The sequence below is a fragment of the Tenrec ecaudatus genome, chromosome 9 (assembly GCF_050624435.1).
Source record: "Tenrec ecaudatus isolate mTenEca1 chromosome 9, mTenEca1.hap1, whole genome shotgun sequence".
Lineage (NCBI taxonomy): Eukaryota > Metazoa > Chordata > Mammalia > Afrosoricida > Tenrecidae > Tenrec > Tenrec ecaudatus.
This window is the reverse complement of record NC_134538.1, coordinates 34,068,875-34,095,138: the sequence shown is the minus strand read 5'-3', so window position 1 is coordinate 34,095,138 and position 26,264 is coordinate 34,068,875. Positions and strand designations below refer to the sequence as shown.

Here is a 26,264-nt window from a genome sequence, read left to right as displayed (position 1 = left end):
TCCTCACAAGTGTCCCTGTGCTTGAGCCCATTGTTGCAACTATTCTGTCAATCCATCTCCTTGAGGGACTTCTTCACTGACCTGCTGCTTGATCAAACATGATGGCCTCCTCCAGGATCTGGTTTCTCCTGACAACATGGCCAAAGTATGTAGAAGGAAGTCTCCCAATCTTGCCTCTCAGGAGCACTCTGACCTTACTTCTTCCAACACAGGTCTGTTTGTCAATTTAGTAGTCCATAGTACTTTCCATAGTCTTCTTCAGCATCCAAATTCAGATGCATTGGTTCTCCTGTTTTCTTTCCAACTTTCATATGTATATGAGGCGATTGAAAATACCATGGCTTGGGTCACCTACACCTTAGTCTTCACAGTAACATCCTTGCTTTTCAGTACTCTAAATAAGTCTTGTGGGGTAGATTTACCTAATGCAAGTCTTCTTTTGATCTTTTTTTTTTTTATTGCTGCTTCCATGAACATTGATTGTGGATCCAAGCAAGACAAACTCCTTGACAACTTCAACCTTTTCTCCATTTAGCATGATGTTACCTATTGATCCATTTGTAAGGATTTTGGTTGTTTTTACATTGAGCTATAATCCATAATGAAGACTGTCATCCTTGGTCTACATCAGCAAGTACTTCAAGGAATCCTCCCTTTTCTTGCACAGTGTTTGGAGCAAAATATTGAATGATGAGGAAGCATCCAAAGAAGCTGGAAAGAATACACAGATTCACTGTTCCAAAAAGAACTCGTCAACACTCAGTGAAATGCCTTGGCATAGTCAACGAAACCCAAGTAGACATCTTTTGGGTATTATCTGCTTTGAGCCAAGGTATGATATCAGCAGTGATATCCCTTGTTCCATGTCCTTTTATGAATCCAGACTGAATCTCTGGTAGTTCCCTGTTAATGTACTACTGTAACTATTGTTGATTGATCTTCAGCAACATTTTACTGCCATGTGGTATCAGTGATATTGTTTTATAATTTGAGCATTCTACTGGGTCTCCTTTCTTTGAAATGGGCACAGATATGGATCTCTTCCATTCAGTTAGCCAAGTATCTTCCAAATTTTCTGGCATAGATGAATCCTCATTCAAGTTTTTAATCAACTTAATGAAATATTTGGATTGGTATTCCATCAATTCCTGGAGCCTGTTTTTGGCTAATACTTTCAGTGCAGCTTGAACTTCTTCCTTTAGCACCATGGGGTCTTACTGGTATGCTACCTCCTGAAAATGATAGAAGGTTGACTAGTTCTTTGGGGTACAATGTCTCTGGTGCATTTTTCCATCCTCTTTTAACACCTACATTCATTCCACATCATTCAATATTTTATCCATAGAATCTTTCAACATTGCAATTTGAGGCTTAAATTTTTTTCTTGAGGTCTTTCAGTTTAAGATATGCTAAGACTGTTCTTCCCTTTTGGTTTTCTAATCCTAGGTCTTGTACATTTTAATATACTATTTATCTTTGTCTTCCCAAGTTACCCTTTGAAATTTTTTGTTCAGTTCCTTGGCTTCATTCTTTCTTCCATTTGCCTCAGCTATTCTATGATTAAAAACAAGTTTCAGAGTCTTCTGACATCCACTCTGATCTTTGCTTTAATGCTTGCCTTTTTAATGACCCTTTGCTTTCTTCATGAATGACCATCTTGATGTCCTCCCACAGTTCATCAGGTCTTATGTCATTATTGTTCAATGCAGTAAATCTGTTCTTGAGATGTTCTCAAAATTCAGGCGGGATAGACTAAATGTTGTATGTTGGATCCATGGTTTTGTTTTAATTTTCTTCAGCTTTATCCTGAACCTACATATGAGCAATTGATGGTATGTTCCAAACTCAGCCCCTAGCCTGATTTTAGCTGCTGATATTGAACTTCTCCATCATCTCTTCTCACAGATGTAGTTAATTTGATTTCTATGTACTCCATCTGTAGAAGTACATGTGTGTAGTCGCCTTTTGCATTGTTGAATACAGGTATTTGCTATGAGCAAGTTGTTGGTTTTGCAAAATTCTATTATGTGATTTCCAGTTATGTTTCTATCCCCAAGTCCATCTTTTCCAACTAATGTAATGTTCCTTCTGTTTTGTTTCTATATTTTGCATTCCAATCACCAATAATTACTAATGCATCTTGATTGTATGTTTGATCAGTTTCTGACGGAAATCATTGGTAGAATTCTTCAGTTTCTTCATCACTTACTTTTGTGGTTGGTGCATAAATTTGAATAATAGTTGTATTGATTGGATTTTCTTGAATGTGGATAGATAAAATTCTATCACAGATACTTCATGATGGATTTTGCATGTCCTTTTTTTTAAACATTTTATTAGGGGCTCATACAACTCTTATCACAATCCACACATATACATACATCAATTGTATAAAGCACATCCGTACATTCTTTGCCCTAAACACTCTCAAAGCATTTGCTCTCCACTTAAGCCCTCTGCATCAGGTCCTCTTTTTTCCCCCCTCCCTCCCCATTCCCCTCTCCCTCATGAGCCCTTGATAATCTACAGATTGTTATTTTGTCATATCTTGCCCTATCCGGAGTCTCCCTTCCCCCACTTCTCTGCCGTCCATCTCCCAGGGAGGAGGTCACATGTGGATCCTTGTAATCAGTTCCCCCTTTCCAACCCACTCACCCTCCACTCTCCCAGCCTCGCCCCGCACACCCCTGCTCCTGAAGGTATCGTCCACCCTGGATTCTCTGTGCCTCCAGCTCCCATATTGCATGTCCTTTTTGACAATGAATGTCACACCATTCCTCTTGATTGGATTATTCCCGACATAGTAAACCACACACTTTTCTGATTTAAAATGATGAATACCCACCCATCCACATCAGCTAACTACTGCCTAGCATATCGACCATTATGCCTTCCATTCAATTTTTGACCACCTCCAATTTCCCTAAACTTCACACATTTCAAGTTCTGATCATTAGCAAATGTTTACACCTGTTTCTCCTTGCCCTGAGTCGTGCCTTTTCAGAAATGAAGATCCTGAAAACTCCACTCACACAGCCTTTACTCAACCGAGGTCGCCCTGGAAAATGACTCTGAGAAAGCAGCTCTTCCTCAGTGACCTTTCTAATGCCTCTGACCTGCGGGACACATTCCCCAACAATCTCCCATAATGCTCTGCTTCCATTCACTACGCCTTCACTCTCTGACAATGTTTCTAAGCTGTGTACTAGATTTTCAGTGGCTCCTTCCTCTGACATGGGGAAATGAGTCCTTCTTTGTTGTTTGTTCTTGGTCTGGAAGTTCTGCTGAAACCTGTTCACTTTGGGTGACCCTGCAGGTCTTTGAAATATCAGTCACATAGCTTTCAGCATCACAGCAATACACTTAATTAATAATAAGTCCGAAATAAATGTATTCTAAAACATTCTTTGGTATACATATTATTTTACTATTTATCAAAGACTAAATTTTTCATAGTAATGAGATGTATGTGCTTGTTTATTTTTACATATAGAATTTAATCTTGGTGGATTATTTGATATTGCAGGGCACAGAGCATCTCTAACACTTTTCAGTTTAGCAATATTTTTATTTTATTATCATCAATGCTGAGAACAACATATAAATATGTAGTACAAAATTGCAGAAGTATGTTTAGGGCTATTTCAAAAATTGTTAGAAATTCTGTTATAGTCACAAGCCAGAATTTATTTAACAATTCTTTTAGGGAACTCCAGTTTTAAACCCGTGTCTCTTAATAATTTGGCAAATTCTTCATGAACTTTTAATGACCGATGATTGGCATTGTTTTATTATTTCAACTGAGTATGGTTAATGAACCCAATTTATTTTTTTAGAATCAAAATTTGAAGTCAAGTATTCTGAAACTGTATCTCCAGGGACTTCTAATGATCAATTTAACTCTTACAATTAAATATTTGGGAAGGTTATTTTCAATTTTAAAATAATCTGTAGCTGTAAACATTTCTGAAGGACTATTTTCCACCTTATTCTTCTAAATGCTAACTCTTTTAGTCAAATTTTCAATTTTTATCCTTTAACATAAACATGCTATACTTTTTTCTTCAAAGAAACATGTCATTGAGTTTTTCAAAAATAATTAACAGATAATATAGTTTGGAAAGTCATAATTCATTATAAAAATTAACAAATTCTTATTTATGCTCCATCAAAAATATAATTAGCTTCTCTAATCTGTTTAACCTTTGCCCTCTTGAGAGCCACCTTACTTCTACATGCAGTAAGAAGACTCGTAATTGGAGTCCATGGCTTTGCATAAGTTTAAAAACAAACAACTGTTAAGGATACTTAATGAAGTTAATAATCTTGATAGTAGCTTGAAGTACAACATCTAAGTCTGGTGATTAATTTTTATTTCAAATGCCTCCTGTTGGATTATGTGGTGAGTAAAAGTATGTTCATTGCCATGACCTTTAACTGTTGCTACAAGTCCAACATTCTCACGCATCGTGCTTCAGCACTGTACAGACTCCCATGCAAGTTTTCCAATGTAAACCCTTTATTTGTGGAAAATTCCTCGACTTTAAGATATATTTATATATATTCTTTTCTTGTGTGCCCTTTCAAAGGGCAGCCAGACAGTAATTCTTCGTGTATGCTTTCTTCAGAGACATATCTTACATAAAGTAATAGCTGTGCTATATTAGTTGTTTCATCTCACTGAATTGCAAATTTTGGCTTCCCTTAAACCTGATAAGAAGCTGACACAATTGGTCATCACTAATTTCAGAAATCCTTTTGGAAATAGTATCATTTAATAAAGGAATTTCATTAATTTCTTCCCATACATTTTCCCATGAACTATTTCTGACATTTTAATTGCAGCAGGTAACACAATATTTTCTTCTATCATATAGGTTTTTTAAAATAGAAATTAAATAAGAAGTTCCATTATGAAAGTAAATAGTTTCCATTAACATTAACAAAATTTTGACACATTATTTTTCTTTAATTTTTAAGGCATTTTAAATATTCCTTTGGTTTATTGTAGTGTGCTGCATAATTGCTATTAAAAGGTAATTTTCATTTTGCTGGTTTCATGCTCTCCACAGCTAAAATTTCACTACAAATTAAACAAAGAGGCTTCTCCACACCATCACTATCATTAGAAGTAAATTCATATTGCAAAAAGGCTGCTACCTGTTTCCTTTCTCTTCTTAATTTGGGTGCACTCGACCCACTAGTGAAGACTTAGCTGCCGTATCATCAGTATTTTTCCATCTTCTGTCTAAATTTAGCCACTTACCCATAATAAAAATATTTTATCTTAAGATATAGCTAAATATTGCTAATGCTTTCTACCAACAGAAATGCACTTGCTTACTCCAAAATGTGCATAGTCCCCTTCCCCTGTCTTGACTTGACTTTCCCCTCAGCATCACTTATCTTTCTGGTAGGAGTGTCTGTTCATTTCGGGTGACCTTAGCATAATTTTGTTTGTCAGCAATTAAAGGTCATCTCCCACTCGCCCAATCTTGCACATCTGACCCCAGCTGAAGTGAGGCCTCCTCTGTCAAAGTGATTTTTGAGAAATGCATACAAAGAGGATGCTGCATTCCAACACGATGCAATCCAGGGATACACTCTACTCATATGATATGTATATGCTGAGGAGTGACAGTAGAAAAATATTAAAAGTCTGTCTGTCTGTTATTAAACTATTATGTCTCTGCAAGAAACCTTGCAATACACAACACAAAACTGTCTCGACTCTGAGTCGAGGTGCCTGTAGCAGCGCTTGGTGGCATTGCCTGGCGCGAGGGCACAACACGTGCAAAGTGAACGTGCTGTGTGCTCAGAACCAGGGCTGCAGTGTAGCCCGCAATACAACATGGATTAGCACTGCCTAAAACAGCTCAGACCCATTACGTGTTTGATTTTGGATTAAGTTTGGGTCATGGTGCATTCAGAAACTTTATATTGTTGCCAAATTTTCGTGACCCACGGGTTGAGATGTTTTCGACTACCTTGGGCCAGCCCCTGTGAAGGCTCAAGCTCATTTCCAACCCGGATCCTGAGAGGGTTCACTGCTCTCTTTATAACAATTGCTTCCCAGGACAGATGATCCCTTCAGGACCGGGGCTGAGAGTGGCGATACTGGGAGGCAGGTGTGGAAAGGGGGAGCCGATAACAAGGATCTACATATAACCTCCTCCCTGGGGGACAGACACCAGAAAAGTGGGTGAAGGGAGACATTGGACAGTGTAAGACATGACAAAATAATAATAATTTATAAATTATCAAGGGTTTATGAGAGAGGGGGGAGCGGTGAGGGAAGGGGGAAAATGAGGAACTGATACCAAGGGTTTAAGTAGAGAGCAAATATTTTGAGAATGATGAGGGCAACAAATGTACAAATGTGCTTGACACAATTGAGGTATGTGTGGACTGTGATAAGAGTTGTATGAGCCCCCAATAAAATGATTTTTAATTGCTTTCAAATTTATTTGACTGTGGCATTTTATATTCAGCCCTACGCAAATCACGCCACTAAAGCCAATGTATAATGAAACAATACTTATCATTATTGTGTGGGGCAAGTGCAAATAGTTTCTGTCCTGTTTTCTTTTTACCATGGCTCAAGACCTTCTAAATCAATTCATGACACCATGGTTTGAAAAAACTGATCTAGAAACCATCTTGATTTCTAGGAAAGCTGACCCCACTCTAAATCAGAGGGTCAAAGAAAAGGTCACAGAACTAAGAATCGAGAGACTGAGACTCCAGCCCCAGCATCCCTGCTTCCTGGCAGCAAGACCTCAATCCAGGGGCTTCTCCTCCCTGAAACCCTGATCACTTCCATCCATGCTGGTACAACCTGGAATCAGACAGGAAGTAGATAAGGTTCTCAAGGAGAATTGAAGGGACATAAGCATTAGTCGCTGGGTCAAACCCACCTGCCACTCCTCAGGAGAAAGTTGAGGTTATCTGTTCCTGTGAGGACCCGATATAAGCCAACATAAGTAAGAACAGATGGTAGGATGGCGGTCAGAGAGTCCAGAGATGAGAAGAGGAAGCATATGCGGGAACCTGGAGGGAGAGCTGTAGGAGGACCCCCCACAGAGCACAGCCAGTACCCTTTAAGATGTATCCATTGCTGGATGGATCAGATATCACATCTGATGAAGCAGAGGCAGTGTTGAGAGGGGGAGACCCCCTGTGAGGGGAATTAGCGAAAGAACTACAGCAATGACCTGGACATGATAACAGACTGAGCAGCATTTCTTTCTTGTACCCAAGGTCACCAGAGCCGGGCAACCTGAAGGCAGCCGACAACAACCCAGTTTCCATGGTGGTTGTCTCTGGGGGTCTTTGAATGGAAGGTACTGCAATAAATAAGGGATGAATTCCATAGCAGGGCTCCATCCATGGGGCGGACCCTCTAGGACTGGACAGAGGCAGTGGCCATCCACTTCTGGCAGTCAGGGGATCTTAGCAGAACCATGAAAGTTCAAGGTCCTGGGCCTGTTTCTATAGAGGAAAGCACTGGGATTTTCCAGAGGAACATAAAGAAAGGGTTGCTAACTTTTGGAATTCAGACTCTTGGAAGGATTTTATTTTAAGCAGGGAAAATGACACAGCAAAAGCTTTCTTTTTTAAAATCCCCCGAAGGGGTGTACCGTTCCTGAAAGTACTGCAATGCCAGGTCGATGCGTGGAGTGGACGGAGCAAGCTCCTATTCCAACTCCCTGCTCCAAAAATCCATTTAATCTATTGTCCTCAGATAGAGGACGTATCAGATATTAAACAGATAAGAACAGATACTACACTTGATCTTAGCCAAAAGGCTGAGAAGCGATTTAAAAAGGCTTTTTTAAAAAGAAAGAATTCCATCTGGCAGCTCTGTGGAGGATAGAAGGGAGAGAGATGCTGGAGTCTGTGAGAAGGGATTAAATTGGAATGCCCTGACCACTTCAGTTCCCTGCTGGACTGTAGGTAGCAGGGCTTGGGGGATAGAGAAGTGTTTTCACCTTCAATTTCTGCAAATTTAACGAGCTCCCTTTCAGCAATAGTGAAAGAATCTAAACATCACCAGTTTCCAGATTGGTTTGTGGGGCTCAGAATGGAACTACGAATCTCCTTGCCCTTGGCCAAAAGCACACAAAGGAAAGTGTTTGAGAACAGATGAGATGGCTGCTTTAAAAAACATCACACACAGGTATCTGCAGAGGAAATTCATCCAATGTTTGTGGATTAAATTCCCCATCAGTCATCGAAGATTTAATTTTAATTAATGGAACAGACTGGTAGAATACCTTTGGTTTCACTAGGGGAAAGTATCTGAGTCTAGATTTGTTCAAGATGTGAGTATTTGCTTGGTGCAAAAGACCTAAGGAAGATGAGAAGCTCAAAGCTAGCTAAGTGTGAGTGTTGACCGACTCCCAGATTGCAATGTTTTATTGAACAATATTTAGTTCATTTGCCATTTGGGTGGAAAGCTTTTCATTCCAGCAGTACTCCCAATCAGCCCTCAGAAGGTACTCTGAACACCTTAATTAGCACCTATGAAAAGTGGCCCAAACTTGAACTACAAAAAGTGAAATAATAATTGGGGGATTTGCCATACTTCAAAGCAAAGCCCTTCCCTATCCCTAGTTGGCAAGGATGTCTGCTGGGTTTCATGAATGCTGCATGCCATGTGTAATTATGTTGAGTAATCACAGCTCTCCCAAGCTCCATGCCTGATGACAAATGGGCTGTGGCAGGCTCTTGTGGCAGGCTCTATTTCTGATCTTCGGGTGCAATTATTCAGTAAGTAGACTTTATGCTGTTTGGGCACATAAACATACATATTTATCACAACCCTTTGCAAATCTGACACCATATACTTGAAGACACTGTCCTATCTGTGGGTAACCAGTACTTCATGAATATTAGATTTCTGTCTTAATTTCACTACCGTGACTTTTTTCTTGGCAGGGAAAAGTCAAGACTCAATCATGTTCATGCCACTAGCAAGCAGCAGAACAAACTCCTGTTCCGGGCAGAAAGATGTTATCATGGAGGAGGTGAATTAGATCTTTCATCTACCTCTTTACCCTGACAGTCTCCTAGGTTCTCAATGAAACTCGCTAACACCTCGCCTCCCAGTCTCATTGTCCAAGACAAAAGCTACCAAGTCAACCTCAAGTCCCGGTGGCTCCATTGTGTGTCGAAGTAGACCTGTGCTCCACAAGGTTTGCTTTGGCAGCTTCTTTTAAAAGTAGATCACCAGCCCTTTCTCCCCAGGAGTCTCTGGATGGACTCAAATCACACTTTCCATTAAGAGCCGAGTGTCATCTGCCAACAACTGTAAGACACACTAACAAACTCATCACCATGGAGTCGATTCTAACTCATAGCGACTCTGTAGGTCCGAGTAGAACTGCCCCTTTGGGATTTCCAAGACTTTACATCTTTCCATGAACAGACAGCCTCATTTTTCTCCCACAGAGCACCTGGTGGGTGCAAATTACTGACCATGTACTGAGCAGGTCAGGGCTCTTTGCCCCACCCAGAGAGCAGTAAGTGATTCTTACTGAATGACACAGCAAAGATGTGCCAATGGCACGATGACTGGAGAATAAAAAACGATAAGGAAGTGGTGCATTGTCCAAAGGGCCCTGCATGGCAGCCCAGCTGCAGTTCCTAAAGACACCAAACCCACTGAGAGATGTCTCTGTTGCCAAGATGGCTCCAAGAATGTTTTCTTACAACTAACAGACACTCAAATCTTCCCCCTAAATCAGGCACCTTCAACAGATAGAAAAGGAGACAGAATTTTTTTTAATTTAACAATTTATTAGGGGCTCATACAATTCTTATCACAGTTCATACATATACATACATCGATTGTATAAAGCACATCTGTACAGTCCCTGCCCTAATCATTTTTTTCTCCTCTTTTCTTTTTGTACATTTTATTAGGGACCCATACAACTCTTATCACCATCCATACATATACATACATCAATTGTATAAAGCACATCCATACATACCCTGCCCCAATCATTCTCAAAGCATTTGCTCTCCACTTAAGCCCCTTGCATCAGGTCCTCTTTTTTTTCCCCTCCCTCCCCTTTCCCCACTCCCTCATGTGCCCTTGGTAATTTATACCTCGTTATTTTGTCATATCTTGCCCTATCCGGAGTCTCCCTTCCCCCCTTCTCTGCTGTCCCTCTCCCAGGGAAGAGGTCACATGTGGATCCTTGTAATCAGTTCCCCCCTTCCAACCCACTCACCCTCCACTCTCCCAGCATCGCCCCTCACACCCTTGGTCCTGAAGGTATCATCCACCCTGGATTCCCTGTACCTCCAGCCCTCATATGGACCAGTGTACAGCCTCTGCCCTATCCAGTCCTGCAAGGTAGAATTCGGATCATGGTAGTTGGGGGGAGGAAGCATCCAGGATCTGGGGGAAAGCTGTGTTCTTCATCGGTACTACCTCGCACCCTAATTAACCCATCTCCTCTCCTAAACCCCTCTATGAGGGGATCTCCATTGGCCGACACTTGGGCCTTGGGTCTCCACTCTGCACTTCCCCCTTCATTTAATATGGTGTATATATATACATATACATATACACATATATACACACACTTATATCGTTGTTGGTTTTTTTTTGCATGATGCCTTATACCTGGTCCCTTGGCACCTTGTGATAGCACTGGCCGGTGTGCTTCTTCCATGTGGGCTTTTTTGCTTCTGAGCTAGATGGCCGCTTGTTCACCTTCAAGCCTTTAAGACCCCAGACACTATCTCTTTTGATAGCCGGGCACCATCAGCTTTCTTCACCACATTTGCTTATGCACCCATTTGTCTTCAGCGATCCTATCATGGAGGTGTGCAGTCAATGATATGATTTTTTGTTCTTTGATGCCTGGTAACTGATCCCTTTGGGACCACTCGATCACACAGGCTGGTGTGTTCTTCCATGTGGACTTTGTTGCTTCTGAGCTAGATGGCCGCTTGTTTATCTTCAAGCCTTTAAGACCCCAGTCACTATCTCTTTTGATAGCCGGGCACCATCAGCTTTCTTCACCACATTTACTTGTTCACACACTTTGGCTCCAGCCGTTGTGTCGGGAGAGTGAGCATCATAGAATTCCAATTTAATAAAAGAAGGTATTCATGCATTGAGGGAGTGTTTGAGTAGAGGCCCAAGGTCCTTCCGCCACCTTAATACTTGACCTGTAAATATAGACACATAGATCTATTTCCCCATCTTCCTATATATATTTGCATGTACATGTCTTTGTCTAGACCTCCATGAATGCCCTTTGACTCCTAGCTCTTTCCTCCATCTCCCTTGACTTTCCTCCTGCCCTACTACCATGCTTCATTGCCACCTGGGCTAGAGTATACCTCTTCTCTAAGCAACCTTACCCTTGATCATTTCCCACCATGCCTGCCACTCCCCCTTCTCTACCATTTGGGGTCCCATGTTTTTCCCTTGTCCCTGGGTTTGTTAACACCACTTCCTTACCCCCCTACCCCCCCACCCCAAGTCCCCCCGGACAGAATTTTTTAAAGAAAAAGAAACATTGAGGGAATTAAGCAGTTGAACTCTGGGAGATGGTCCAGGGCTAGGCTAGGCCCTGATAGCTCCATCACTGTCTTCTGAAAAACTTCTACCCCATCAGGTAGCCTTGAATTCATTCGGTTCCCATTAGATGAGCACTGCCTATCTACCAAGCATGGCGTTAAACACTGACAAACAAAGATGAATTAGACGATCTGTCAGCCTGTGAGTCATTCATTTTATAATCATTAATTTACTGGTCTTCTCCTGGGTGACAAACACGGCCATGTTCTGGGTTTACAGTGAAGAACAAACCAGATGCGGACCTATACCCATGATGCTGAAAGTTTGTGTGGGTAGATGTGTGATTGTGTTTTTATTTGTTTGGTGACTAATTAAAAATTTTGCTAAGTATTATCAAATCAAGGAACTATATTTCACAGCAAGAATAACAGGAAAGATCTGATCTAGCCTGAAACATCAGAAAAGGTCATTGTGAAGAAGTGGCACTTGAACTGAGATGTAAAGAGTGGGATGAACATTCTACGCACTAGGGAAAGAGGTATAAAGACTTTGACATAGCAAGAGTTTGACATGTCCAAGGAGGCACTGCCAGAAGGACTCTGCTGGGGCAGAGGCCATGAGGAAGGGTGGCAAGAGATGGAATGGGAAGGTGGTAGAGCCTGACTAAGGAGGGTAAGCTGGAATTCAAAGACCCCACCGAGAATGGCTTTCATGGAAAGAAGCCATTGAGTCTGTAACCTTCCATGGGAATTTTTAAGAAGTGATGTGTCAGTTCTCTGGCTTCACAACTCAAGTCTGAACTCATTGCCATCAAGTTGATCCCAACCATAGCAACCCTGTAGAACGTCTCCCTATTTCTGAGGCTGTAAATCTTTTATTTTTATTATTTTCTTAAATTTTAATAAATCATTTTATTGATGGCTCTTACAGCTCTTATAACATTCCATGCATCAATTGTGTCAAGCACATTTGTACATAGGTTCCCATCATCATTTCCAAACATTTTCTTTCTACTTGAGCCCTTGGTATCAACTCCTTTTTTGACTGCTTCCTCCCCCGATCCCTCCCACCCTCTTGAATCCTTGATAACTTACAAATTATTTTCATGTTCATATTTTATACCATCCACTGTCTCCCTTCACCCATGTTTCTGTTGTTCATCCTGCTGGGCGGGGCAGGGGGCAGTTGTTGTATGTCCATCATTGTGATCAATTCCTCCTTTCTCCCCTTCTCTCCCAGCTTCCCCCTGCCCTCATTGTATCGCTACTTTTATTTTTTGACCTGAGCGATTTATCTGTCCTGGATTCTATGTATTCGGAGCTCTTATCTGTACCGGTGTACATTCTCTGGTCTAGCCAGATTTGTAAGGTAGATCTGGGGTCATGATAGTGGGGGGAGGAAGCATTAAAGAATTAGAGGCATGTTGTATATTTTGCTGGTGCTGTACTGCATCCTGGCTGGCTCATCCCTTCCATGTGACCCTTCTGTGAGGGGATGTCCAATTGTCTACAGATGGGCTTTGAATCTCCAGTCCAACTCCCCTCATTCACATAGAAATGGTTGTTTATTTGGGGTCTTCTGATGCCTGATACCTAATCCCATCAATACCTTGTGATCAAACAGGCTGATGTGTTTCTTCCATGTGGCTTTGTTGATTCCCTGATAGATGGCCGCTTGTTTAAGTTCAAGTCTCTACGACCCCAATGCTATATCTTGTAATAGCCAGGCACCATAACTTTCTTCACCACATTAGCTCATACCCCCATTTTGTCTTCATCAATCATGTTGGAAAGGTGAGCATCACAGAATGCCAGGTGATTAGGACAAAGTGTTCTTGCATTGAAGGACAACTAATACCTAACCTATAAATATATGTACATAGACCTATACCCCTGTCGTTATATATTAATAAATTTATACATGTACATGCCTATGTTTATACCTCTATAAATATCTTTTGCCTGCTAGTTCTTTCCTCTATTTCCTTTTACTTTCCTCCTGTCTCACTATCATGTTCGACCTTCATTCAGCTCTCTGTACTTCAAGGCTATAAATCTTCATAGGAGTAAAAAGCCTCATGATTTTCCCTTGGACTAACTGGTGGGTTTGAACTGCTGATCTTGTGCTTAGCAGCCCAAAATATAACCCACTACACCACCAAGACCCCTCTGGCTTCACAACTCACTGCCATCCTGTCAATTCCGACTGAAGGCAATGCTGTGGGACAAAGTAGAACTGGCCCTGTTCATTTCTGAGACTGTACATCTTTATGGAAGTAGAACGTTTCATCCCTCTCTGGTGGCTTCACAGAGGGGATGGAGAATCACCGCCATCCGCATCACCTGCTATAAGCCGGCTTCTAGGAGGCCGGGGTCTGACATGCCTCCGCCCTCCAACTGTCCTTGTCATTTCGAATACCAGCCATCCCTCCCACAGCACTCTCTAGCCTCTGTGCTGGTCATTCCCTGTCATGGCCACACAGAGCTCACAGACAACATTCAAGATTATGGGAGTTGTTAATAGGCTACAAATGCTCAGGATACAATTATTTAGCAGGGACTGCCTGCAGGCAGGCCTCTCTCTGGTCTTTGGTCTCTCAGCTACAGGGTCCCTTAGCCTCTACCCTGCTCATGCAATGTGACAAAGTTCTTCAGGGATGACAATAAATGCAAAAGGGCATGCCACTCCACTGCAAGCCTCAGTTCAAAGCCACTCAGCTCTAGCTCTGAGAATCAGCAAACCTAGCTCCTCTAATTATATGCTTGGCGAAATCTCATTCCACTAGGCAACCAATGGCACTCAGCTTGATTTCCTCCATGGGCTGGGAAGTCCACTGCCATGTCTCATTCTTTGACTCTTGATTCTGCTGCATCATTCCTCTGTCACTCATTGACTGCCCCTCCTGGATCAAGGAGTTTCAATACACAGGGATCTCAAGGTCCAAAGGACTCGTTTCTGGCTCTTTTCAATGGACAGAGGTTAATAAGATCCTCCCCCAACACCTTCTTATTCTGAGATGGTTCATTTTATACCCAACAAGATGGCAGTCACAATCAGCAGTCACTCATAACTGAATCCTATCAGCATCTCCCCACACATGGTCCCTTGGTCTCTACCCTGACTGAGACCCATCAGGAAGAGGTTTGGTGGGAATAACAAAGACCATGGCTAGAAATGCCGTGTTAAATAATTCACTGTGCTGAAGAAAATGGTCATGATGTTCTCTAACGTCTAACTGAAATGAAGTTGTCTCTGTGACTTTGCCATCAATAGAAACCACAGGTGTTTTCGAGTCACATTACAGTTGCTGCAAATTTAGTGCGATATCATTTATACCCACTACTACATTGAAATTAGCACAATGACCATAACCGCACCCATATCCTTTCTGTAGTGTGGTGCCAAAGAAAGACAGGAAGACATTGAATTGGCTCCCAGATCTTGGACACCAAAAGTGAAAGCATGACTGCGGACCCCTGTCAAATACGATTCATGACCAGACAAAGGAGGCAAGGCAATGTGCTCTGCTAAAGGAAATGAGGTTTGGAAGGGAGCCAAACCAAATGAGTCTGAATGAGAATCCTGGATTGGTGGAGGAAGAAGGGGCAATTGAGCAGGGTCACCAGGGCACCGCAGAGCCTTACAAGCCCCAGACAATGTCACCACCCCCTGTGTCTCTCGTAAGCCTTCATTGAAGAGGAGTTTTTCCAAAAAAGGTATTATCATGTGACACAGGTCAAAGCCTCTAGAAAGGTTTGTGGGAGTGATGCTTGGATCCAAAGGGGAGCCAGAGGTATCCAACACAGCAGATGCATCAACTGTAAGCCTACACAGCAGGTGCTTTCTCGGTACCACCTCTTACTACTGCTCCTGGACTGAGTGCAGTAAAGTTTCCCCAATGTCACTGAAGGAAATGGGTACACAGGTTGCTACTTGGAACAGTTTTGCATCTAGGCCTATGGTCCTTCTTGAACCCTCAAGCCATATGAAGATTCCTCGAACGGGACTCCAGGCTACTCCTTTCCACTAGACAGTGCAGAGAAAGTTGGAACAGAGAACTAGAGAGTGATCCAGTTGCTTGTTCATATGGTGGAAGTATTAGACACCTTGGTCTCTACCACACATTCTTTCGGCCTTCCTGAAAGCTTTACCCACCCAAACAGATCAGGAAACAGAGTCTTAAGAAGGTAAATACCATGTCTATAAACTTAGACAATGCATCGTCTCATGTGCAGCAGGCCTCATGACCCTCCAGAGGGCTGCGTTTGATCTCTTGGGAGGGTTGAGTCAGAGGACTAGAGTCCCTGTGAATGTTCCTGCTTTTAGTAACTGCACACTACCTACCCGCATCTTATTCTAGCCTTTCTTCTCAGCCAGAGGGACACAAAAGAAGAGGCAGTGCTTCAGAAAGCAGACATCCTAACCCAAGCCCTCCAAGTTCTCTACCTGTTGAACAGAGCTGATGAAGATACGAAGTTGTTCAGTAGATGGTCTGTCAAAAAGCACATCAGCGAATTTAGGAAGGGCCGCAGGTTGGGAGACAAGGCTAGATGAGGATGAGGTTTCTGATGACAGTGATGAAGTTTGTGACAACCTCGCCCTTTCTCAGATGACTGGATCATGAAGAGAAGCCTTCATTTTTTCTGAGCATAGTGACAGATGGAAGTGCAAGGAACTAAAATGATGGAGGATAGAGTAAAGGTCCTAAGTTGAAATGCTACGTGTCCTGGAAGATAGAAGAGATGAGACAGAAGGGAGGGGACCAATATGCCTGTGGAGCCCACCCCATTTAGGAGAGAGGGTCATGGTGTAGGTTTCTCAGAGGGGTTCCCCCTGTTCCTGCTTCTCAATGCTGAAAGAATTCACGGGGCAGAAGCATTTTTGTAAATCTAAGTAACTTTTAGGAGGGAAAGGGAAGTTTCAGGTAATACACTACAATCTGAATGTGCTACATGCAGATACACATGCTATCTCTAGAAAGTATGGAAGGCCTCATGGTGTGCGGGGAGAGTTCACAACTGAAAATGGCCGCTTTGGAGGAGTTTGAAAAACCACGTGGGAAAATGGCTGGTTAAGAGGAGGCCCAGAACCCCAGCGAGAAGTGCTGGGACCCAAGGAGAGCGCCTGCCGAAAGAGAGCAAGCTGTGGAACTGGACAGGGGGCGAGGACGTGTGCATGCGTGCTTCACCTAAGGGAGAGACCCGGCCCTCCAAACTGAAAGAGAGGGCACCTGTCCTCCATTTCTGCTTCTTATCCCCTCCTACCTATACATGGCAGTGAAGACCCAATGTGACCAGCTTTCTGATTTTTAAAAAAGACCTGAGAGATCTGTTCATTCATGTGATAGCTCCTGGTTTTTGAATGCTGGCAATGAATTCCAATTATAAAACAAACAAACCCTATGCAAGGTGTGTGTGTTTGCACCTGAGAGCTGGATGTAGAGGCCACCATGGGGTCACCTGTGAGACTGGACTCATTCCCAAAGGGATTCCTGGTACCTTGGGCCCAGTGTCAGGATCCAGAGCCTCTTTTTGGGGAAAAGGCGCCCAGGTTCAGACTTGTTTTTAAAAGCTGATTGTAAATGAGCTGGAAAAGAGAGGAATAAAAACAATTACGGTCACTCTAAGAAAGCATTTCTAGTCCATGGATCATTTACTATTGATCATCGAAACACATGCAAGTGTGCATGCCCTATGGCTGACTTTCAAACCTCTGTATCTTTGGAGTTTTTGATTTACTTAGAAGCACTATAATAAGCAGCACATGACAATTACTCCCTTCAGTACTCCCTGTAATCAAGATAAATTATCTTGCTATTGATGCAAATGGGATAGGAAAACCTAGAGTTCTCTAGAGGAGGATAAACTCCACATTATGCTCACCACATTTGAATTTTGCAGCAAAATCATTTTGGGGTCAATCAAAAACTTATTCTCCCAAACTTTTATTGTCATTCATCCTAAGTCACCTCCAGAAATAATTAACAAACCATACCAACAAGTTAGTGTTTAGCCTAGCAGTGAATTGTTTTGCTTTTATCACTTACCCCTTATAGAGCACTATGCCCTCAGACCAGGGGCATCATTTGACACTCACAGGTGTATTATTACAAACACATTTACATATTGTTCATATTGATTTACAATTCCTTTCCTTCCACTGCCAAACCAAAATGGAAAGTACAATTAACCATATAGGAGTTTTTGTAAACCCAGTCAATTCAATTTGCATTCTCTCCCCTTTTATTTCTCCCTCTTCTTTTTTTTAAATACTTTTATAGGGGGCTCTTAGATCTCTTATCACAATCCATACATTCATCCAGCGTGTCAAACACATTTGCATATATGCCACCATCATCATTTTCAAAGCATTCTCTTCCCACTTGAGCCCCTGATATCAATCCCCCCCATTTATTCCCTCTCCCTACCCGACCCACACTCCCTCACGAACCCTTGATAAGTTACGGATTATTATTTTCATATCTTACATTGTCCTCCATAGCCCCTCATCTACTTTTCTGTTATTCATCCCCCTGGGAGGGGGTTCTAGATTGATCCTTGTGATCAATTCCCCCTTTCTCCCCCCACCCTCCCCTAATCCTCTTGGTATCTCTGCTCTCCTTGTTTGTCCTGAGGGGTTTATCTGTCCTGGATTCCCTGTGTTTCAGGCTCGTATCTGTAGCAGTGTGCATTCTCTGGTCTAATCTGATTTGTAAAGTAGAATTGAGGTCATGATAGTGGGAGGAAGGAAGCATTAAAGAGACAGAGGAAAGTTTGTATTTCATCCGTGCTGTACTGGCTCATGTCTTCCCTGGGACCTCTCTGTGAGGGGATGGCCAGGTGCTTTGCATTTCCTAGCTAATGTCTCTTTCCCCAGAAAGGGGCCTTCCACGGTGGTCCTTGTTCTTCCTGCCCTCCGCCCAAGCTTTCTGCAGGCCAGTGGGGCGCCCCCAGGGCAGACCCCTCCAGGCAACCTTGAAGCTTTTCGTGTACCTAACTTCTCCTGTGCTGCTGCGGTTTAATTTGTTTTCTTCTTACTCCACATCTTCATTACAAAAGCTCCTTCTTTTCAGCCATCTTTCAGTCATATCTTCCCAAGTGACTTCTCAGTTTCAGTTCACCCAATCCTCCCCCTGCCAAGAAGAAAGGCTGCGGGGAGGAAGGAGGAGAGGAGACAGGAGAGCGAGGGAGCAGCTTCATCAGCTAACACTCCCTTGAAATCACAGTGGTGAGCCCTGTGCGGTAGGAGTGTGAGTGATCTTATTTTATTGTGTTCTCTGTTTTTGGGGATTTTACCACTTGTTGTCAGTGAAGATATGCGCTTGGTCAGTGTCCCTAGAAAAAAAGAGTGCAGCAAAAGTTTGTTTCTTCGCACTTGACTGGAGGAGCATTCCCGGGAAAGCGAAAGTGCGTGTAGAAATCCAGACCCATTGCCATCAGTTGGAGGCTGTGGCAGGGAAGGTTGGGTGGAAATGGAAAGCTAATAACGGTGAGTGCCAGAATGAAGACAATGCACCTCCCCCCAAACTATCATGATCCCAGTTCTACCTTACAAATCCGGCCAGACCAGAGCATGTACACTGGTACAGATAGCAACTGAAAACACAGGGAATCCAGGGCACTCTGGACCCCTCAGGATCAGTGGTGAGAGTGGCGATACCAGGAGGGTGGAGCGAAGGTGGGATAGAAAGGGGGAACTGATTACAAGGATCTACATATAACCTCCTCCCTGGGGGATAGAAAACAGAAAAATGGGTGAAGGGCGATGTTGGACAATGTAAGATATGACAAAATAATAAATTATCAAGGGTTCATGAGGGAGTGGGGAGCTGGGAGGGAGGAGGAAAAATTAGGAGCTGATGCCAGGGGCTTAAGTGGAGAGCAAATATTTTGAGAATGATGAGGTCACCGAATGTACAAATGTGCTTTAAACAATGGATGTATGGATTATGATGAGCTGTATGGGCCCCAAATAAAATGATTTTTAAATGAAGAAAATGTTCTAGAACTGACTGTAGTGATGATTGTACAACTCTTCTTGATATGAGTAAATTATTGAATTGTGTGATTTTTTAATTATTTGCCAATAAAACTGTTTAAAAAATTGATCGGCTCATAGAGACCCCAGAGAATAGCCTAGCACTTCCCCACAGGGCTTTCCAGACAACCATATTTACAAAAGCAAACAGCACATCATTCTCCTACAGCGTAGCTGCACCGCCAGGGCCCCATAAACATATCCCAAATGGTGTGAGCTGTTCCCAGCTTCACCAGAAAACGTGCCTGATTACTCGCACACTTTCCTCACTCTTAACTGCTTCTCACCCGAGAAATTTGCAACGCTGGCTGCCACGCACTGCCAGAAACCCCTCACCTTCATTACAAGTTTGATTTTGAATTAATTTTTGGTCGTGGCATATTCAGAAGCCTTTTACTCTCGCCAAATTGTTCACAACCCCGCATCCAGTTAGGGGATCCCCAGATGGGGTTGCAGCCCACAGCTTAAGAAGCTTTGACTTGGAACATATCCAGAATGGCCACCGGGAACGATGTCACTTGCTGGTGCCCTTGTCTCTCCTGTTGGCTTGCTAACTGCCCCACAGGTGCAGCTCATGCTACCCAGCTCCTTGGGCAGCCCCTGGAGAAGCCCGGGCGTCTTCCATGCGTGGGCCCATGTGGTGCCCAAGGGAAGCCAGCCCTCCTTCTCTCCCTGCCATGCACAGGGACCCTCGGCCTGCAGAGCTGACAGTGGGAGCAGAAGCAGGAGCCAGGGCTTTGTGAGCACACTCGTAGCCTGAGCTATTTCCAGGGTTGCTCCAGCCAGGAAACAAGGCACACAGCCAAAGCCCACTGATCACATTTACTTCTATCTAAAACAGGTCATTACACTGGAGATCCCCTCATAGAGGAGTTTAGGAGAGGAGATGGGTCCGTCAGGCTGCGATGTAGTCTGATGAAGAACACAGCTTTCCCCTAGATCCTGGATGCTTCCTTCCCCCAACTACCATGATCCGAATGCTACCTTGCAGGACTGGATAGGGCAGAGGTTGTACACTGGTGCATATGGGAGCTGGAGGCAGAGGGACTCCAGGGTGGACGATACCTTCAGGACCAGGGGTGTGAGGGGCGAGGCTGGGAGAGTGGAGGGTGAGTGGGTTGGAAAGGGGGAACTGATTACAAGGATCCACATGTGACCTCTTCCCTAGGAGATGGACGGCAGAGAAGGGGGGAAGGGAGACTCCATATAGGGCAAGATATGACAAAATAACAATCTATAAATTATCAAGGGCTCATGAGGGAGGGGGGAGCAGGAGGGAGGGGAAAAAAGAGAGGACCTGATGCAAAGGGCTTAAGTGGAGAGCAAATGCTTTGAGAATGATTGGGGCAGGGAATGTACGGATGTGCTTTATACAATTGATGTATGTATATGTATGGATTGTGATGAGAGTTGTATGAGTCCCTAATAAAATGTAAAAAAAAAAAAAAAAGAAAATGATTAGGGCAAAGAATGTACAGATGTGCTTTATACAACTGATATATGTATAGGTATGGATTGTGATAAGAGTTGTATGAGCCCCTAATAAAATGATTTTTAAAAAACAGGCCATTAAATTTAAATGTATCGATCCCTTTAGTCTTTTCTTATTGTTGGTCTGTTCCAACTCCTTTACATCCCAGGTCCAAACTAGACACAGTGCTTTGAGACAGAGGTTGTAAACCGCAAAGCCCACAGGGGCCAGACCAGTAGCATCAATAGCGACACGCGCTCAGAGGCAGCCATGCCAAGTGCAAGGGCTGTGGCATGTGGATTCGTTCATAGCTGCTCGGCTCCAGCCTAGCACTGTCACAGCTCATGTCTACTCTCCAAAGATTTTAAATTGAAAATCAAGACTGGTCTAGATTATCTTTTATTTTATGGTTGAGATCAAATAAAAGTGCCTGGTTCAAATATTTTGGATCAAATAAAGCACGTCAGTTGACACTAGATTTTTATCTAGCTGACCATCAACCTGTGACATTTGTTTTTAAAAGGACACTGTCAAACATAGAATAACTTCACTTGTCCAGGCTTTGCATTGCCCCTAAATACTATTTCATACTTACTAAGCATGTTGCATGTACATAACATTATTCAATGTAATGCATGGATATCCTTCTTAATTTTCAGTACACTATTATTCTATATTGATCACATTGCTCATGTCAGGTCATCTTGGCTCAAAGCAGAGAATACCAGAAAGATGCTTACTTGCATTCCATTGACTATGAAAAGGCATTTGACTTCATGGATCATAATAAGCTGCGGAAAACCTTGAAAACAATGGGAATTCTAAAACACTTCATTGGGCTCATGTGGAACTTGTACGTGGATCAAGAGGCAGTGTGAAAACAGGTCAAGGGGATATTGCATGGTTTAAAATCAGGACAGTTGTGCAGCGGGGTTGCCTCTTCTCACCGTACTTGTTCAATCTACATGCTGAGCAAATATCCGGAGAGCTGAACTTTATGAAGAAGAGTGCAGCATCACAATTGGGGGAAGGCTTACTAAGAACCTGGATAAGCAGATGACACACGTTTACTTGCTGAAAGTGAGGAGGAACTGAAGCACTTGCTGATGAAGATCAAGGATTGCAGCCTTCAGTATGGATTGCAACTCAGTGTAAAGAAGGCCAAAATCCTCACAACTGTACCAGGAGGTGACATCTTGATAAATGGAGTAAAGGTTGAAATTGTCAAGGATTTTGTCTTACTTGGAACAACAATAAATGCTCGTGGAAGCAGCAGCAAGAGATAAATGCGATGTATTACAGTAGTTAAATCAGCTGCACAAAACCTTGCTACAGTACTGAAGAGCAAGGATGTTTCTTTAAGGACTAAGGTGCCTGACCCAAGCCATGGTACCCTCCACTGCATCATATGCATGTGGAAGTTGGACACTGAATAAGGAAGGACTAAGAAGAATAGATGAACTTGAATTGTGGTGCTAGAAACTAATATTGAAAGCACTATGGCCAAAAAAAGGTAAAACGGGCCTGTCTTAGAAATAAGGCCAGAGTGCTCATTAGAAGCAAGGATAGCAGGACTTCATCTTACATATTTTGGACATATTATCAGGAGAGACCAGGCTCTAGAGAAGGACATCATGTTGAGTGACGTGGAGGGATGGCAAAAAAGAGCAAGGTCCTCAAGGAAAGGTATTGTCACAGTAGTTGTCTCAATGCGCTCAGGCGTAGGATCAATTGTGAGGACAGTACAGGGCCATGCAGCATTTAATTCTGTTTTGAATAGGGTCACTATGGGTAGGAGCCAATTCAATGGCACCTCCCAACAATAACAACACTATCACCCTCACTAGACTACTTGTCTGTCAGTTGGTTTTACTGAGCTGTAAATTAACCAAAAAGTGTCCCTACCCATAATGTGCACAGAAATCCAATCTCTAGATATACTATCTTTTTTAAGAAAGAAAGAAAATAACTTTGTTGAGAAGCCCTGAGCAAGGATCCAAGAAGATTCCTAGGCTCTTTAAATACCTAGATATTTTCAGAATTACAGGGAAACAGAGAGGTAATTTATACATATTCACAAAAAATGGTGAGGTAAGACAAGGGATTGGGTGAATTTATGTGCGCTTCCATTTGTTAAAGAGCTATGTAATTTTTAACTTACTGTGCAGGTATTCAGAAAGCACTGGGGTTTGGGCTCCAGGAAACCAGGAAGTATGCCTGAAGGGTTTAATAAATCTGACATTAATCCAAGTTGCAATCAAGATATGTTGGTAATTATTGATTATTGGAATGTAAATGTGGCAAGCAAAGATGAAGGATAACTCAAAACTCACTTCTATCTAGTCAATGCCAACTCATAGTAACCCTTAGGATAGGGTAGAGTTCTCCTTGTGGGTTTCTGAAATTATAACTCTTTCTACAAGAAGAGAAAGGCCTAAAGCTGCTGTTTGGGACAGCTAGTGGTTTTGAACTGCTAACCTTGTGGACTGCACCCCAACACATAACCACTACACCACCAAGTCTGGTTTAAAAATAAGGCCTTGATGATAGAAATTATGCCAGAGAGCACATGATAAAACTTTATAAGATCAATCACTTATTCACTGCGATTACTTTTGTTCAACAACATAAATGACAGCTATGCATGCGGGTTCTTCCAGATGGAATAAACAAGAATCAAGTAGACTACATCTGTGGAAAGAGACAATGGAAGGGCTCAATATCATCTGTCTGAATAAAATCAGGGGCCAACTACATCAAACTTATTCCTGAAACAGTCTCTAAATTTAGGTTGGAACTTCCATATGGACAATTCATGGAAGTTTACACTGAACTTAAACAAAATCAAAACAAGTCAGGAAAGCCAAATTATAGTATTGAATCCATTCTATTTAAATCAAAGACTATTTCAAGAATGGATTCAACACATTGGATACTAATGACAGAAGACCACACAACTTGTGAGATGGCATCAAGGCCATCACACATACAGAACTGGAAAAGTCATTAAAAAGAAAGAAAAGATCAAAGCAGATGTCAGAAGAATCTCTGAAACTTGCTTTAGAACAAAAGAAGCAAAAGCGGTAGGAGAAATGATGAAGCAAAAGAACTGAACAACCACATGGCCAGCCCCACTATGAGATATGATGTCCCTCACTGACCCATGGCCCTGCAGGGGATAGCATTGGAGACACAGTGTGGGAATTGTGCCAAAACTGATCCCACCACACCGAGACAAAGCACTGGGGGAGTGCAGCAGAACAACAAGGGAATGGAGCGACAAGGTCCCCAGGGAATGCTGAAAATGGACTTTGGGGCCAGGGCATGGTGCCCCAACAGACTGGACTGGAGAACACTCCTAAAGGCCAACAAGCAATCCTTGAACTAACTACAAGCTTTTCTTTCTTGATGTCTTTTGTTTTGTTCTTTGTCAGTGGTTTGTTGTTGTTGTTTTGTTGTATACTGTTGCTTGGCTTTCCTCTGTCTTTCCTCTGTTTCTGTGCATGTTATTATCTCCACAGGTCTGTCTAAATAAGATAGGCAGGATGAAGTATCAGGAGGAAAAACAACAGGACCGACAGTTCCGGGGGGACTTGGGATAGGGGGACGTGGGAGTAAGGAAGTGGGGTTAACAAACCCAGGGACAAGGGAACAACAAAGGGTCCAAATTGGTGGTGAGGTGGGAGGGGGAGGCCTGGTAAGGAATGATCAAGGGTAAGGCAACGAAGAGATATAGCTATAACCCAGGTGGAGATGGAGCATGATAGTGGGGCAGGAGGAAAGTCAAGGGAAGTAGAGGAAAGAGCTTGGAGGCAAAGGGCATTTATAGAGGTCTAGACAAAGATATGTACATATGCAAATATATATATGAGGGTGGGGAAATAGATCTATGTGCCTATATTTATAGGTTTAGTATTAAAGTGGTGGAAGGACCTTGGGCCTCTACTCAAGCATCCCTCAATGCATGAATACTTTCTTCTATTAAATTGGCATTCTATGATGCTCACCCTCCCGACACAACCACTGAAGCCAAAGCAAGTGAACAAGCAAATGTGGTGAAGAAAGCTGATGGTGCCTGGCTATCAAAAGAGATAGCGTCTGGGGTCTTAAAGGCTTGAAGGTAAACAAGCGGCCATCTAGCTCAGAAGCAACAAAGCCCACATGGAAGAAGCACACCAGCCTGTGCAATCACGAGGTGTGGAAGGGATCAGGTATAAGGCATCATCAGAAAAAAAAAATCTTACCACAGTGAATGAAGGAGGAAGCGCAGAGTGGAGGCCCAAAGCCCATTTGTCAGTCACTGGATATCACCTCACAGAAGGGTCTAGGGGAGGAGATGAGGCAGTCAGGGTGCGATGTAGCACTGATGAAGAATACAGCTTTCCTCCAGTTCCTAAATGCTTCCTCACCCCCAACTACCATGATCCGAATTCTACCTTGCAAGTCTGGATAGAGCAGAGGTTGTACACTGGTGCAGATAGGAGCTGGAGGCACAGGGAATCCAGAGCGGATGATCCCTTCAAGACCAGGGGTGTGAGTGGCAATACGGGGAGGGTAGAGGGTGAGTGGGTTGGAAAGAGGGAACCGATTACAAGGATCTACATGTGACCTCCTCCCTGGGGGACGGACAACAGAAAAGGGGGTGAAGGGAGACGTCGAACAGGGCAAGATATGACAAAATAATAATTTATAAATTATCAAGGGCTCATGAGGGAGGGGGGAGCAGGGAAGGAGGGTCAAAAAGAGGACTTGATGCAAAGGGCTTAAGTGGAGAGCAAATGGTTTGAAAATGATTAGGGCAAAGAATGTACAGATGTGCTTTATACAATTGATGTATGTGTGGATTGTGATAAGAGCCTTATGAGCCCCAATAAAAAGATTTTTTTAAAAAAGATTAGACCTTTGCTTGAGTTTAGGGTTAGGGTTACTGGTAGCTTTAGGTTTAAGGGTAATGGTAGGGCTCGGTTTAGACCTAGGGTTATGATGAGTGTTAGGGACATTTAAGTTTTGAATCCACACAGGTGAACTTGTGTGGGAAACAGAACCTGGGAAAGAGTGCATGCGGACAAATTCTCAACATTCATATGTTAAGGGGTCTTCGAGGCCAGGGCTTCTGAGAAGGGAACCTTCACAATCGTAAACTGGAGATATGTTCCAATAACATTCTCCTAAAAAGTAAGTCATTCCCCTCAATGTCCTCCCATAATAATG

At 42.8% G+C, this 26,264-nt stretch overlaps 1 non-coding gene across 1 annotated transcript; it reads right to left on the bottom strand.

The window, feature by feature from the left end:
• Positions 1-7,629: 7,629 nt before the first annotated feature.
• On the bottom strand, positions 7,630-7,820 carry LOC142457410 (U2 spliceosomal RNA). Its single transcript, XR_012786157.1, has one exon. It is a non-coding gene; the product is annotated as a U2 spliceosomal RNA (small nuclear RNA).
• Between the last annotated feature and the right edge of the window lie 18,444 nt (positions 7,821-26,264).